Here is an 18,045-nt window from a genome sequence, read left to right as displayed (position 1 = left end):
TGTGATCTCTACTACACAGAAAATCCCATAAGGTAACTGCTTATGGTGTGAAGGTAAGTTCTAGAGAAAGCAAGCTGAAGAGTCAGCTGCCCCACTCCACCATCTTGCAAGTCAACTGGTGTAATTAGGATGAGAAACAAATAATTTGTTCCTGTGAACAGCTCTGGTTTACTGTCTGCATGGCAAAACCAAAATCCCCTTTTAATTCCATTAAATTTCTGCCTACCACCACATAGGTGTGGTGCTATTGCTGTATCATTTGCACAGAAACTGGATACTTTCTTCAAAACTGTTCTTTGATGCAGTATCACATGGCTGGTTAGTGCATTATTATATTCAAAGGTAATATAATATAAGGGTGTCTGAATTGTCATTAAGTGTACAAAACTATGAATAAATACAAAAATTTTTTAAGGTGTAGCACTTTCTGCTATTTTAAAAAATTTACTAAGGGTTTTCCTTTTACACCTCCGCATCCTAAAGTTTGCAATATGTCTGTGTTTGAAGAGGATAGATTGTTTCACTCTCTAAGAATAGATTCTGTGCAAGAAAAAAAAAGTGTACCTCCTTGTGTACCTCTGTGAGACTTTTATGAAGGTAAGTACTTGAGAATAGCAAATAATGCAAGTCTTCAATTTCTTGCAAGCTGTTTTGATCTTGAAAGCTAACTGCTTAGTTAAATTTCACAAATATATTGCAGTAAGTCAAATGGTTTTACCCCATGAAATTTACAAAACCCACTACATATGGGTTCTGTAATCATGTTTATCCTTCAGAAAGATGATTTATCTCTTGGTGTTTAACCAAAAAGAATATTATCCTTTATAATTTTCTCCCCTTGATATTTACTTTGTCTACATATTGTTTTTAGATTTCTAATAAGAATTTCATGAATTTCACAAGTGGGGATATTAATCTATTTGCAAATTTTATGTCTGCATCCTCTTTCACGTCCTGTCTTCACACAGAAGAAACTGCACTGGTTTCTGGGGGATTGTTTATTATTTATACTATAACTGCAGGCATACTTACTTTCTTGAAATCCATTGCACTTCATGAAAGCACAACCCAAATCAATGACATGTGTGAATCAGTTTAATTTTCTATATACAAAGTTCTGAAGTGATCTCACATTGGTGTGAGACATCCTGCCAGTTCCTTTGGGGTCTTTTTTATATATAAAAAGAACCCAAACAAAGCCACAAACAAGCAACAAAAAAACCTGAAAAAACCACAAACAAACTAAACCAAACCAAACCAAACGAAATCAAACCAACAAAAAGCCCTAAATATAATCCCCAAACAGGATAACCACTCAGGAAAGTTAAGTGTTTAAATTATAAATGTAGGTAAAACTATATATATATATATATAAAATTTATATATATTATTATAACATCAAGGTTTTATTCCTCTTATTTTTATTCTCTCAAATGTCTACATTGGGATAGGGATATCCTCAAAGATTCCTTGGCAACACAGTGCTGAGCTCAAAGGCAGGAGAGACTGTTGGACCTCCTTTCATATGTCCTTGAATAGCAGGACAATTCATCATATTTCCTGCAGCATAGAACTTTGTGAGGAAGTATAAAGTAGCATATCTTGAAGCATATCTCAAAGTATTGCAGTGTTTCTTGTGTACCAGGTCTCTGAAAAACCCCTTTTCATTACACTGTCTTCCCAATAGAATAGATGTGATTAAATATGCTGCAGTATACATGAACATTATAGTCCACATTAACTTGCATACATGTTTATATCTTACTCATATTCCTCCAAGGATGCATTCTTATAGCCTCACTCTGAAGCCAGTCCTCAGTGACTTTAACAGGTGTTGAAGTGAAGAGACAGTCCAATACCTTTGCACTGGAGTTCAAGTAAGATCTCCAGACTTCTGATTTAATCTTAAATGTAGAAACATACAAGTTTATAATTACTAAATAGGCTTCTTTCTGCTTAAGTTCACTTTTTCTTATTTTATTTGACCATTTCCAATATCTTTAAGTGTAGTTTTGAATTGCAGAATATCAAACACATGCAGAGAAAAATGCTTTTTCTTACTAACATGTATCAGCTACAGGTAATATCCTCCTTTAACAGCTATCAAAGGTGTGTAATATGTATTCACACACCACCCCCACCCCTGAAATTCCTCTCCTCAATCTCTCCTACCAAGTTTCAAAGCAAAACATGAAACGTGGAATTCATTTGAACATGTTATCTTTTGCATGTATATTTTTTCAGGATAGTTGTACCTTTGCAGGACTAACTACTTTAACCTCACAGTTCTGTAATAATTTCCAAAACATAGCTACTCCCTTGATTAAATAAAAGTACTAGTGGTCCCTCTACCAGAATGTAAACACATGCATTACAAACTGTTTGAGAAAGAAATTGTTCTGTCTCTGTTTGGTAGCTGTTTAATAAATAAATAACTCTAATGAATAATTTTACTTGAACAAAAAAATATATGTTTGTAAATCCACTGGAACTTTAGCTGGCTGGAAGCAGGTTCACTGAATATTCACCAACATTTCAGGCCTGAAATTTTTGTTAGACCTCATGACTACTGTCAAGGCTTATAAAAAGTACAAATTCTATGTTTTTCTGCAAGGAATCACTATGTGATTAATTTTCTTTTTTTTTAAAAAGATCTCTAATAACCCTTTTAATATTACAGGGACTAACTTGTGTCCTTTGTAATAACAAGGTTATAGTAGCAAATATGAAACAGTAACATTTTCTGTGCTTCTGGGACTCATTCTGGTTAGATGAAATGGGGAAAAACCGCAGCAGGTTTTTCCCAGTATCTTAGCACTTTTGTTTCCAGTAAAAGCTGGCAAATTTAAGTATGAATTAAATAATATACAGCTGATTATAAAAAAATATTAGTTTTAAATTGTATAAAAATAAAGTTTAACTCTTTTACACTCAATGTTTATTTCTATTGGAACAGAGATTTTGGTTAATTATGAATGGTAATATTCATCCCTACACAGGAAAAAGGGCAAAGTACAAGGACCATTGAACATTGCATTTTTCCAGTGTTACCTAATTATAAGAACACCTGTGCTGAAAAACTTTCAACTGATCTATTTGCAGAGTGTTTAATAGTCCTTAAAATTCCTCATTTCTTAGCAGTAATGGGCCAGCAATGTTTGCACATTAAGTTGTGTAAGAAATGCATTGGCAGAAACAGCTCAAAATACTTGTTTTCCTACATTATATCTAACCAGTAGTTCCTAGCAGGGTGCTTACTTGAGATTTATGCCAACAGTACATTAAATTTTCATGGATATTCTGGGTCGTTTTTGTTAATGGTGAAGTGTTTTGTCTTTGCTACAAAGAACGTATTCTAGGGAAAAACCCAGTGACTCACCTAATCTCCTCAGAGAAGTTATTTGCATGCCAAAGAGCATGTACACTTCTAAAATGTTAAAATAGAAAGTCTTTGTCTCATTCTCCCTCTCTCACTTGTTCTTGCTGGCTTTTTATTTTTTTTCTTTAGTTGCATGGTACCCCTTACCCCTCAGTATACTGGGAAAATATAAACATCTTCAATATCGAACACAGTAGGCTCTTCATTACTATTGTTTCTGGAGAAATCTGGAAATAATTATTTCTGGATTCTGAGTATTTAAGTGCAACAGAAAAATTGACTCTTTTTTTTCCCCCAAGTCTTAGTAGTGAATGATCATTACAAATCCAGACATAAATGTTTATAATAGCTCTGGAAGAGTCACACTAATGGCTATTAATCATCTTTTGATTGCTCATATCTGTTAAGATCCTCTGAAGTTAAATAGAAAACTAGCTCTAGCAGTTAATTAGATGAAAGTCAGGGAGAGGAAAGGAAGTCAGGAAATGCTTTTAAAATTGTTTAACTGCCGCAATTCCACAAAAAAATCTCTTGGTTTGGATAACTGCAGTTTATGCTGCCAAATTAAGAACTTAGCAGAGGACAACTGTGAAGGGGGTTGTGTGCTTTTTTTAAGTGTGTGTGTGAGGGAGAGGGTAGATAAGATGTTGCCATGAATACAGACATTGTAAATTCAGAGATAAGACTATTGCAGCAGTTTCTGCAACCTGCAGTATAGACAAGGTTATGCTATGACCATAATGATCCATTGTGAATTTAAGATATATAAATTTAAACTCTCTACTTTCCTCTCACTTTGGAATTTCTTTGACTGCTACTGGAAGCATCTGTGCTCCTCCTTCGAACATGTGGCTATGTCCCCAGCTGTTCCTACCCATAATCTCTTTCCTTCAGTGGTTTAATGAAATGATGGCTGATCCAGTTTACTGTGTCTGGAAAACTGATGTTTGTCTATTTGGATCAGAGTATTTCCATGGGAAGGAAAGGCCTCTGTGGAAACAGTCTTAGTGGCTTAATTATAGGAAACTATGTATATTCCTTTATCTTTGTGTAGAGCTTTGTTTTAAAAGTCAGACTCAGAAAGAAGGCCATGATGTATCTGTGTAAGGAAAAAAAAACCCCTCTGGAATCTTAAACAAATATAAAAACGTGTTATGTAAAATAAAATGATATAAGGTCATATTAATGAAATTTTTAGGAGGTTCTTTAGTTTCATCAGCTTTAAAGAAGAATGTGAGTGGATCTAGAATTCAAACTAAAATCTCCTAAACTGGAATTCATTGTTGCTCAGGTTCTAACATAGCCTGGATCAAAAACAGATTTTTTTATGCCTGGAACTTCCCACTGAAACTCTTGATAAGAGACTCAGAAAGATAACATCTTCACTGCACAATTACAGTGTATTTTAGAGGGCAACAGCAAATCTTAACTTGATTTGTAATATAATTTGTACTATATTTATAAAGTAGAGAGAGCTTCTGATAGCTTTATTAATTGGAGAAGTGAAATTGTAAAAGAAGTTTTTTTAGCAGTCTTCATTTTTTCCTGACTGCCAATCGGACTGCCAGTTATTAAAGAAAATGGCAGATTTTAGATATAAGCTCAATGCTTTGTTGTTAACAGCAAATGTTTAGGATTAGAAGTGTCATTAAACCATGGCAAGAAACAAGAGGTGGTGTTTTTTTGCATCAGCTATGTACTCAATTATCTCATTGTCATGTAATGGGAACCTCAGCAAAACAGAGCTTTTTTGAGTTTTTGCTCCTAAAATTGGGTGTGACCTACTTTTTTTCCATGTAAGTGTAATGATTTGAACATTTAATGACCCACATTTTTGCAATATATAATTTTAAATATACCTTTATCAATAAGTTATTGATAAACATCTCCTGTTCTCATTTCCTGCTTTATCCTGAGCAGAATGTCAGCAGGTAACACCCCATGCCTTGGTGGCACCTTTCCATCATTTAACATTAGTAACTACAGACAAGAGTTCACAATTTTTAGTAGGCTCTTATTTTATCATTATCATCCTCGTTTTATCATTTCCCTGTATGGGAGTGAGAAGGACTAGTATTTATATGTCTAGAAGTTCTTCCTACATACAGTTTAGATTTCTTACATGCACAGATAAAAGTTGGTGGCCTCCTCTCTTGTCGATTTGGGCACACTGATGTTCAGCTCTGTTAGTGTATGTGAAGTGCTAGGATCCTACTACAGTAGGGGAACTGTGTCAGTGATTTTGGAAGCAACTGGGAACAAGTTGATTTGCAGAATGCTTTTAGTCCTTCAAGACTGGAAATTTTAAATTTTATTACCTAAGTTTCTCGAAAAGTTAATTTAAAAATTTTATTTTATGTCATTGTAACATAGTAGTAGCTCTTTCTGTGGATAGACATTCGTAGATGAAATGTAGTTTTCCGTACATGATTCACAATACTTGGGAAATCTTTGTTCATCTTATTGTCTTTTGAGCAAGTGATACTTGTAATAGCCTTAATCTTACTTATTGTTTACCAGTCCTCTTGCTGTGGTAATTGTTCTTGGAACTGTTACTTACATAGAATAAAGACGTATTTTGTTTAACATAGGTGTAACCTGACAGCTTGAGTTCTTTCTAAAACTGAAGCCTCTGGTCATATACTTTCCCCCCTTTACTCCAACTTCATGTCAAAATGTCACCTATACAGATGTTCATATACCCTAGCCCTCGAAAAATATGTGTGCTTTCTGCTAAAACAGATTTATTGATGGATGTAAACCAAATGGCAGTTTGAGAAAGAGCATACTGGAAAGGGAATGTTGAATATGCACCGTGTATATGTGTGCTATGTGTTTTTAGAGACACATGCCAGACTACTGCAGATGTAAGAGGTATAGGAAAATATTTGGTGTCAAGCAATTCTTCTAGAATTTTCCCCTCTTGTAGGTAGTGGAAAATATTCACTTCATATATAAGAACTCTACTTCTTTAAGTCAATACAGACATGAGAATTTCTGGTCTTTTTTTTTTCCTTTTATTTCTGTATCATGAGTGTTTACCTTCTGTTAGTTTTCATTTCTTGCTTTGAACTTGTCTAGCCATGTTCCTAGGGCAAGTGAGATATTTCCTGAGGTGTGACTAATGTAGTAGCTATACACATTCTGGACATTATCCACTCAACTAAGTACTCCCTTTCCCATGTAAGATTTTTCTTTGACTCTCTCAATTATAAAATTTTTGCACAGTTCCAATGAAAGAAAGCTGGTGGTCGTGCTGAATACCCTTCAGACAGGCACTTTTCCTAGGTAAAATTTTAACAGATGTCTATTTTCATCTTTCACATGTGCATATGCTCAGTTCATTTTGGAGAAGATAGTTCTTTTACCTTAGTTCAGTTTTCTCTTTCAGTTTAGGTAGCACTATTCTGGCAACTTATGGCCTTGTATTCTTGTTGCCAGCTTCAATTCAATATTTGCTTTTCTTTAAGACTGATACTGCCTCCAAGGTAATAATGCCCATCATTCCCCATGAAGAATTTTTCCCACTATAGTAATTTTCCTTCCAGATTTTTCAAACTTGAAGGGTGTTTCTGAACACTACAAAGTAATAATATACACTGTCAATCTTATCTTTTTCCCCAAATACTCTTTCTTCTCTTACCTTTCTTGTAGTGCAGAGACTGTTTTCTCTCTGCTCTGACTTTGAGAAAATTTTCAGATATCATTTTGGATTCTTTGTCATGTTTCTTCTTGTCTGTCTTGGTTAAGAGTCAGCAAAACTGACCTATTCACATCGGTTTCATTTTCAGTTGCATGTTCTCCCACATTTGGCCTTTTTTACTGCATTGTTAAGCACAAACTGTGAGCTTTCCGTTCCTCAGGATCTGGGAATAACCATTGTCCCATTGCAGCCTAGACCCTGAAATGGTGTTCTATCACCCTTTCTTGAAGTTCCTCAAAAATGCTGGTTTTTCATAAAGTCATTGGTACTTGCTTCTGTTTTTACATTTCTCATTTTTTATGCTGAGACTATTCCTGTAAGAACACAAGAGTAGCTGGCTAAAAATAAAGTTGTAAAATATGGAGGAAATCTTGGAAATGGCAGAGTGTTTTGGGTGTGTTTTTTCTCCCTAAATGTATCTGACAATTTAACTGGCCAAACCAAAGTATTGAGGAAAATAGTAAAGAGAGAGACTTGGCCATTAAGTCTGTGTCTCAGGACAGGATGTTTTTGTGGACCTGGTCTTATCCTTAGTTACAGCTTTGTGGTCAAGTACTCTGTTTAGGTATCTTTTTAAGATTCCCTTTTCCGAGTATTTTTTTTATGTGAATAGTTCTACTTTGGGGCAGGAGGAGTCATTACTCCTCAAATGAGTAATATTAGTATAGTCCCAGAAGACCTTGGCAGATATATTTGCCTGTTTGTTTGTTTTCTGTTTTTCTCAGCAGAGATCTTTTATTTTTCTTGTTTGGATTCTATTGGAAGTGTTGATACATAGCCCGTTTCTCTTTTAGGTGTTATACTATAAACTTTCATCTGTCTCTGTGCAATGTTCTTGAAATAAAAAAGAGAAGTTTCTTTGGACTTTTTATAGTGAGGGGTGATTGAGCTGTCCTTGTATTCTTTCAAAACACCTATTTTAAACTAGTGGCTTAAAAATACTTGCAATATTCTTTTGATTCTGCCTCAGGTGATAATGTATCATTTTTGTCTATTTAGATACAGGTTCCAGTGAAAATCCTCGGGGCAGAACTTCACCTGTAGCCAATTTCAGTGCTGCACATTTCTTATCTATTTCTTCCATTTTCATTCTATCAACCTGTCTTCTTGCACCACTGTATTCTTGTATTTCTTGCACCACTGCCTTGTAAGAATTATATATCTAAGACTAGATTAGAAGATCTGGTGTTGCAGAAAAATCAAAGCAAAACTGCAGATTAATTAGATTAGCTTAATTAATTAAAGATCCATTAATTATTAAGATTTATCTTTTCCCCGACACACTAATTTCATACTTGTTCTACAGCAATATATGTTAAGTGAGAAAAGTAGTAGTCCTACCTGAAATTGTAAATAAATGCTGAGAAGTGTCTTTAAATCTCACACCTCAAAAGAATAGTGTTTTGCACCAGGAGGTGCTAGTCAGTTATGATGTCAAATAAGAAAGGAAATCAGACTCTATAAAATCTGTATCATTCAAGTATCATTTAAAATACTGTTTGTTAGAGACAACACGATGAAAGAGAGAATAGTATAGATAATAATAGAATCACAGAATCCTTCAGGTTGGAAAAGACTTCAGAGACCATTGATTCCAGCTGTTAACCTAACACTTCATCACTAAACCACATTCCTAAGGAGCACATCTGGACTTTTTTTGAACACTTCCAGGGATGGTAATTCCACCACTTCCCTGGACAGCCTGTTCTAATGCTTGACCACCCTTTCAGTGAAGAATTTTTTCCTAATATCCAATCTAAGCCTCCCCTGGTGCAACTTGAGGTCATTTCTCATCCTGTCAGTTGTTACTTGGGAGAGAAGTCCAGCCCCCACCTCACTACAACCTCCTTTCAGGTAGTTGTCCTTTTAGACACTTCTCATAAATCTTGTCCTTTCACCAGCTTTATTGCCTTTCTTATGTCCCTTCAGATGCTGGGAACCCTGAGCTGTGCAGCACCAAACGTGCCTCCCACCAGCCTGCAGCACATCATGCAGGCCCTGTCTGTAGAGTTACTCTATTTTGAGCTATTATTTGATTCTATTATTTTGAGTTATTATTTGAGCTATTATTCGATTTTCTTACTAGACAATAGTTCTATCCATCATTTTTAAAGTCAAATGAGAGGTTGTTTGCATGACAACTTTTCGCTGCACTTTTCAATAAAGGGAAGGTGATGCAGGAGGTGAAGTTGCTGGAACCAGAGGGGAGTTGCCTGCAGAATCCTCCTCTATAATGAGCAGGCTGAGGTTACACTGCAGGCAAGAGATTTTTCCAGCACACACTGACCTGGAGGCTAAAATCTACATGTGGCACAGCGCAACACTGCACAGCACAGGTCTCATCCTACCCAGGTTAAGTGTTTTGTGGCTCCCTAACTCTTTTATATACAATGGTCTTCTGCTACAAACCAATATTTTTAGAAAATGTAGAAAATTCTGTATGTTCACTCTCTTCCTTGCTAATAAAAAGATTGAAAATCACACTGGTTTGAAAGATAAAATGTCCTTTTGACTACTGAGTGCTCCCTCCAGGTGAGGGTTGAGGCGCACAAAAGAAAGAGTGAAAAGTCTTGGCCTCATCCCTTGCCTGTGGTGTTCTTGTTTGGGGAATAAAAGATTCAAGTCATTACATTGTCAATCTGTCAGCTTCCGTGTGCATGAGGGAAGGATTATGAAACTGCCTAAGTAGGATATGAGCATTTAAGAAGATCAGGTTCATTTTAAAATCCTAGAATAAATTCAAAGGATTTTGATGGATGTCAACATTTTCTCCCTGCTTTTATGGAAAAAAAAAACCCCAAAAAGGGTTATTTCCACTTCTTTTTTTTTTTTTTTTTTTTTTTTTTTTTTTGGTGGAACAAAGTATCACTGTTGTATATAAGCTTTTTTTTTTGCCCAGCCCACAAGTTCCTTAACTGTATTAACTGAGGGAAAGTTACATTCTGAAATATGTCCATCTCAGAACTAGACATGCCTGACCTACTTTGATGATGTATTTCAGGATGATAGCAGGCATTTTAGTGGTGCAGTACTGTAATAAATCTTCAGACTGAGAGCTAACAATAGTGCATAAACTTGTTTTTTAATTACCATTATTCTATGCTTTGGGCTTAGGAAACTGGTTCAAATATACTGTCACAGCGCAGTGGTATGATATTACTATTAATAAAACAGTAACATTTAGCTTGTTAGGTAGCGTTAGAGCTCAAGTGCTTTACAGAAAATCTAGGAATGGGAAGACTGAGTGAAGAGGAAAGAAAATTTAATTTTAACCCCTTCAAAAAATCCCAGTTTACTTCTTTCCTAGCATCTGTTCAAAGGGAAGAGTTGAAGTTGAAAAGACAATTTGATTTGAATGTTTTTTTTTTCAAATCGCTTTTCTTATGAAACAACTTGGGAAAACACTTGTGCCACTATATAGTATCAACAGAGGTTCCCAGCCATTCTCTAGGAAAAGCTATTATAGGTCATAGATGCTGCTTCTAAATTAAGATATACTGGCCAAGTGCTGCCCTCAACTCTGCCAGTGGAATTTCCAATACATCAAAGTCCATGAAATGAGTGATTTTCCAGTGGTATAACTGAGGACAGATTTTGTTCTACTGTTAGAGGAGTACATAGGCAATTTAAGAAAAACATGAAATATTTTGATCTAATTATTACCCCTTGTAAAAGTACATGCTGCAGAATGCAGCTCTTCTGTAGGTTTTTTCTGCAGTCTTATTTATGAGATCACTGTCCAGTGAGATTCTTTAATTCATTATGCTGTGTGCTATATTATTACAGTTCATACTGTAGCCCTGAGATCGTGTGCGCTCTTAACCTTTAGAGGGGTTTAAGTCTAGAAAGTTTTTTCCCAGAGAGGATGCACTGAAAAGCTGTAGAGGCTAATAATGATGTGAAAAGTTGTCCTGACAGGTTTTGTTTGGGGTTTGGCTTTTGTTTGGGGTTTTTTTTTATGTTAAATGATTAAAAAGTTTTTTGACTTTTTATATCACATTGACATTTTAAATTTGCAAGAATTTGGGAAATTTATGGAAATGTATAAAAATTGCTTTTAAAGTTCACAGTAGAAAAATTCATCACTGACTATGACTCTTTTTTCTATTGAGATCTCAGTAATTCTCTCAGGTGTTGCATAGGAAGGTTTTGGTTGACTCTTAAAAGCAGAGTCTCACTCAAGCAGAGTCCTTGTGCTGGAGCTGTACTATGTAGTCCACAGCAGTGCCATGGTAATCAAATCTATTCTGGTAATCCAAAATAATGGCAGGAAGAAATCACCTGAATACACAAACAACTGCTCAAGTCAGCCCTGAAAACCATGGAGTCTGTGGAGAACCTTTCTGACCTGTGAACCACTACTGGAAGTGCTCTCTCCTCTTGTGTGGGTGATATGATTCTGTGGCTCTTTGCCAGAAGTTTTATAAACTTGAGAGTTTTGCCTTTCCCTTTCTTTCATCCTTTGCTGCATAGATTTCCATCATGTGTTTTGATGGATACCAAAATATTTAACAAAGCTTATATTTAAAGTATCCTTATTGATGCCTGGGTGAACATCACTGGGATCAAGTGGGAATTAATTTAGCGCAGCTATTTTTTTAAGCTTTATGACTGATTCATAAATTATGTTTGCATATGTAAGTCTTGCTTCTTGTTTTAAATCTTTGCATCTGAAGGAGACAGATGTGTTTCAAAATTCTAAATAAATCTGTAAGGCTCTTTCACTGTAAGGGCATTCAGCAAATGCTGCCCTTTTCATATACTCATCTCAGAGTGTGGTGGGCAAACCACAAACTGTCCTTAGTTTGGGTTTGTTTCATATTCTTGGCAAAGAACAAGTTGGAGACATCTGAGATCTAGTGGAAAGAAAACAAATGAAAACTTTCCCATGTGAACTCTTGCATTCAGCCTCTGGTCTCAGTGGGGAGTAAGACAGCAGGAGTTTCCTTCATGGCATCAGGTTTTCTGGTGTACAAATTTTCAACAATTTCCTAACCATTTAGAAGCTCAGTGAAGTGTATTATTAAGTGGAGATAATGACTTCTCCAACTATATGTGGAACTGTTTGGATTTGTTGACTTTCAAATGCACCTATATCATCCTAAAAAAATATGACAGAAATTATTCTTGCTGTCATTGATCCATTATTTCAACCTGTAAGAATTTATTTGGGTTTTGTTTCTGTGTTTGTCTGTATGGAGTTTTTGTTTGTTTGTTTGCTCTGGTTTTTCTTGTGGTTGGTTTGTTTTAATAGATTTTTCAGGCTAAAGAGTTGATTAAAATTTATTTGTAACTTAGCCTAAGTGTTTTGCAACAGAAAACTTTGCCCAAGTTACCTCCCAAGTATGTACATTTCCATAAGAATCACACACCATTCATCAGTCCTTGGAAATTATTTCTGTTAGTATGCTTCCTGTAAAATAGGACTGTGATAAAATAGGACATATCTAGGGACTTGATACTATAAAGACATACAGGTGTGCCTAGATTAGAGCTACCTTCAGAGCTTGGGTTGTCTTTTTCAGCACAGATCAGTCTCTTCATTCCTTTAGAGTAAAAAACCATAAAATTTAATTGGCATAAAATATTTGGAAGTCAAAGATATTAAAAAAAAAAACAAACAAACACGAAACTGGCATGAACAGGGACTTCACCATTTTAGAATAAAAAATTCATAAAACTTCTGGCCCTAGTTTGGATTTTACTGATTAAGACCATTGCACAGTAACATGAACCAGACCATTACATGAGTAAAAAAGTGACTTGATTTCTGTCCTTGGCAAAGGCTATGAAATATTGTTCAACTTTATCTGTGATAATTTAATTTTAGGAATTCTTTAAACTGAACTATTTCTACGTCTAGATGGTACCCAGACAAAAGGAACCAGTTCCAGTAGGGACCAATCCAGCCAGCATTTCAGAAAACAAAGTGCAACCCCAAGTAAGATAGTACTAAAGGACTGACTCCGAGTGAGTGCTGCTTAGAAATGAGAATATTCATGATTTGAATGAATCTGAATAGCTTAACATTGGGAAAATCAGCTCTGAGACAGCAGAGCAATACCAGTTGTGTATTGAAAATTGGCAGGAAAGAACCCATTTTCAGTGAGAAATCAGTAGGATTCCCAACTTTTAAAAGCAATTTCTTTTTTCTGGAGGTTTGTTATAGTGTCTACAATCTGTAAATACCTACAAGCCTGTGAAGATCTGTTTGTCTGTTTGGCACAAAGCTGGTAGTTTCTGCTTTATGCCAGCCTTTATGCCATTATTTCAGCAACTTTCAGTTTTTTTATCAGACTCTCACTTTTCTAAGACACAGTCTTCGTATTTGAATGCTATGGACCCCGTAGGAAATATTTGATGGAGGGAGCTGGTCCGGTTCAGTTACTCTGCTGGGGAAGGAAGTCTTTCCTCCAGGAACTATTTTCCACCTTAAATCAAATTAAATTCTTAAATGGATCTACACGTGTTGCACAATGTGTATGCAGTAATTAATAGTATCTGAGGAAGATTATTGATAGCATAAATTATATTCTGCACCGTTTAATTCTATACTATGGAATAGTTTTTGCAAGATATATTTCCCTGTATTTATGTGAAAATGCACTGGTAGTAAAAGTCTTCATTTTCAGAGGGTTTAACATGCTTTTTACGTTTGACAAAACTTACCTGTAGCTCAGTTATCTCAGCAGGTATCTCAATATCTGTCCTTCTCTTTCCCTGTCAGTTCCACCGCCTGCTTCCAATTTCAGACGTAGTTTCTCTGAACAAGTCTTTATCTACAGCAAGCATGTTCAATCTGTAAGATTAACACTGAGAGTCACTTCTGTTCCTGGCTGGGCTTTCAGTGAGGACAGTATGTGCACTGCAAACTGATATGGAGTGTAAGGATACTTAGTGCACACAGAGAATTAGATTCCTAAATCTGAATATGTGCAAACTCTCTCTTTTCAACAATTTGCAACTCGGTCAAAAAAGCAGACTGATTTTTCAGAGGGAAACCAGGCTGGACTACTTAACAGCTGCTCTCAGGCAAAAATTCACAACCCTGCTTATAAATGGTTAAATAGTGATACATTGAAAGTATGCTTTGTCAAAATGTCAAGTCTGAGATTTAACATTATAAAAATGTAGTTTCCCCAGCCTAATTTCTTAATATCCATTCTGACTGTGTTTTCCTCAAAAGCTTGAGCCAAACATCCACCATAGAGAATAGGAGCTCAAGTAGTTACATTTTGGGAAATTTTTTATATAAGCAACTGAAAATGGCTTCTTTCAGAGGGAAAAAATGGTCTCTCTGAAAGGAGGCAGGGTGAACAACCTGCTTCTGGAAAAGAAACAACCTACTGCAATACAAGGAGTGCTTAATAACTAATTGCATCATTAGCAGTTAGAACTCAAATAGCTTAATCAGGGTTTATGTATATATCACTGCAAATGTTCTTTAACATGAGTAGATGGTTCAGAAAAAACCACTGTGCTAAGGGACCAATAAATAAATCATGTCAGAGTATGATTTTTCATCTTTAATTCATAAAAATCCTCTATTATTAATAAAAACCTTTATTGAACTGGAATACAAAGCGGAGTATAAGCTGTTTTGTATCTATCAGGACCACAGTTACTCTGCTAGGCAATACAGGGGTTAGCTGTTGTTCTCATTAACAGTTGCAGAAGGAAACAGTCCTTTACTAATTGGCAAATACTGGCTTAATGAAACAAAGCTGGCCTGGAACACTAAACAGCACACGTTAAGTAATCAGAGAAATTAAGAGAAAATGTATATATGATGGCAATACAGATGTTACTCATTTCAAATCATGAGGTCAAAACTCAAAGTGATTAAAAGGGATGTATCTAAATTTAAAGGACTGTAGGGGGTGTATCTGAATCTGGGGTTCATCCTTATTTCTGGTGACTTCTGAACATTTGCAGAGGGAATGACAGAAATTGAAAATATTGCTTGTACTGGCTTAGTGAATGGGATTTTCCATTTAGTCATGTGTAAGGATAGGGTTCTTTTTTATACCCTAAATGTAAGGAAGTGAAAGGAAAAATGTAAGTTTGACTGGGTGTCAACAAATCTCTTTCTCACATAGAATATAAAATAAAGTATAATTAGTGAATTCACTCAGACATATGAAATGGAATTAGTGGTGCATTGTATCTGGTCCACTGAATGCAGGCAAGGATTTGGGTGTTGAAAACAGTGGCACAGTACAGTTAATAGCCTTGACATTATCCAAAACAGTGTATTGGGTTTTCTACCTTTGCTTCTAAAGTTTGTTTTCTGCTACACAAATGGTATAGTATTAAGTGCCAGAAACACAATAAGAAACATCCAGGAGACCACGAAAGCTTCTGAGATTGTTACAAAATATGTACTACAGGTAAGACATTAAAGTTAAGACAGAAAAGCATGATATATTCTGGTATAAATGGTCAGGCAGATAATACAGAATAATTTAAAAAATCAGGAGTTGCCTCTCAAGAAAATATGTATGGTATGTTGTGTAAGATTAGTAACATTAAACATGCACTGGTATGATGCAAGATGAAGTACAAACATCAGCATGACATACTTTAACAGAAACACTTTGGTTCTGTTAAATTCATAGGTGGATTTAGGTCAAGATAGAATAACACAAATCAATTGATATGGACTGCATGGTTATCACCCCATGTACTACAAATTGTCCCACAGACCTGGATTTAACAGCCAGGAGACTTCACTGTGTGGTACTTCTGTTAGTCAGACACATGCCCTGCTGACACTGCAGACGAGGTAAAACCCTCAGCTGTTTGAGCGTGAATGTTCATGTTTATTCCAGCTGGCTGCAATTGGTAGAAGGAAAATATTATAGCTGCTAATATTCTTGGGACGTTGCATTATACACTTTCTGAGAGGAAACACAGGCAGGGGCTATTTCACCTCAGTTTTCTCTGAGGAATTGTAAATTACCCTCATGAGATACTCAGTAACACACACAGGATCAGCTGTTTATCAGCCTGTTTCAGAAGGGTTAGTGTAATGGATTCTACAGAAATTTTCACTCCTTGTAATTTAAAATATGGCTCCAGGAGCACCAATATATGAGATTCAGTGCAGCAGACTTTAAAGAAGAAAGGAGTTTTACCAGCCAGCAGAGGAGGAAAGGGCAGAACCTTTTCCCTTTAAGTTGCAAGGTATAGCTAGATTAGAGAATTACATTTCTACCAGCAATCTGGTCAGGAAGTGTTGGAATAGGAAGTAAGGGAGATGAGGATAATGAGACACAAGGAAGGGATCCTTCCTCTAGCTTTATCTATATAGAAGTTGAGAGGGCTTCAATACAAACATTAGTCTTTCATGACTTCAGCTTCCTCGTTTGAGACTGTTTGGAAATTTCTTCCCCATTACTTCTCAGTCTTGTGCAGCCAGAATGAGAATGAAATCTGATGATTTTCTGTCTCACATGTATCAACCTTTCCTTTTTAGCAAAATGATAATTATATTAATTGGCTTTTATTATGACTGAGAAGAGAGTAACCCTTGGCATCATACTGATGTCATTTTCACACATAGGTAAGAGAAATTTGGTAAGAAAGAAATTTCAGGCAGGTAGGCATTCCTGAAAGGGGTTTCAGCTGTCTTCGTAATGGTGGCTGGGAGTGATTTTAGACAGCAGGCAACGACAGAGGCGAGAATATAGTGAGATCCTACAGCCATGTGAAAGGCATTGATTTTCAACCTCATCAGTGCCTCATGCTATGGGAGAAAAGCAGAGTACAAACAACCATCTGGCATCAAATTAAAAGATGGTTGTGCTGGTAGTACTTGCCTCGAATAATCAAATGAAAATTATGCTTTTCTAAAGACTAGTTCAATACAGTACTGTAGTCTCAGGCAAGTCAGCAAATATGTAGATTAATTCAGCCTCACTTCTTGCTTTTTTTTTCTTTGCCTACTTTGAGACAGATTATATTTATTGCATAGGCCAGCACTACTCCAAACTACAGCAGGTTCATTCCTTAAATGTCAGTTGATTTTATGAGCTCACATTTAACAAAAGAAGATGCAGAGTAAGGGAATCATAGGTATTTATGTGTAACCCAAACTTTTGTTGAAAATTAAAGAGGTAAAACAGGATATATAATAACTTTCAAAGTACTGGGCTGAGATAAAAGGGAAAAAATAATAAAGGAGGATACCGATCAGCTGTTGCTCCAGATTTAGGGAAAGAAGAACAGGAGATGTTAGCAGAACACAAAGAGTGCCTTGTACACTTTAGTCTGAGAGTAGCAGCATGCAAGGCTATGAGTCTATGCAGGCAAACTGAAGAAATTCTAAAAGTATGTCCTAGCATGCTTGGGAAAGGACAGATACTTAGCAAACATATATTCTGAACACTTCCTTTATTTCTGTTGTCCCATCCAGTATGTAGTTATGTAGTTATCTGTTGAGCTGTTTTTTCTGTTGTTCATTAATCCACTATATAAATTGTAAACCAAAAATGTAATAGTTTCTCTTGTGCAACACTCAGAAATCTCTCTCTTGTGTGATGCTGGGAGAACGGTTCTGTGTCATAAGATTTCAGTGGTGTTATTAAAAAAGGACATTTGTCTGAGTCTCTGAGTTCCTTTATGGGAGCAAGCCTTATCTTTCGTCTATTTGTAACATTAGACAGAAAATCACTTTTCTTCTGATATGACTATGTGTCCAAGACAAATTTCTGCTGCAGCTGAAGTCATGCCAAAGCATATGCTGCCTGCAGGGCAGAATTCTCATTAATGTCTTGGAGCAACATGGTTTTCCAGAAAGGTTCTGCATTTCAGGCCTTGCTTAATATCATGGATGCTTTAATACAGACCTTCTTTCAGTGAAAGGGCTGCCTTAAGAACGGTATTCCTACTGTTAGAAAGATTTAATGAGCATTTTCAGGCAAAACCCTATTTAGTTTTCTTTTTTCCTTTGATAATAATT

The sequence above is a fragment of the Coloeus monedula genome (genome assembly GCF_965178545.1).
Source record: "Coloeus monedula genome assembly, chromosome: 5".
Lineage (NCBI taxonomy): Eukaryota > Metazoa > Chordata > Aves > Passeriformes > Corvidae > Coloeus > Coloeus monedula.
This window is presented reverse-complemented; position numbering follows the sequence as displayed.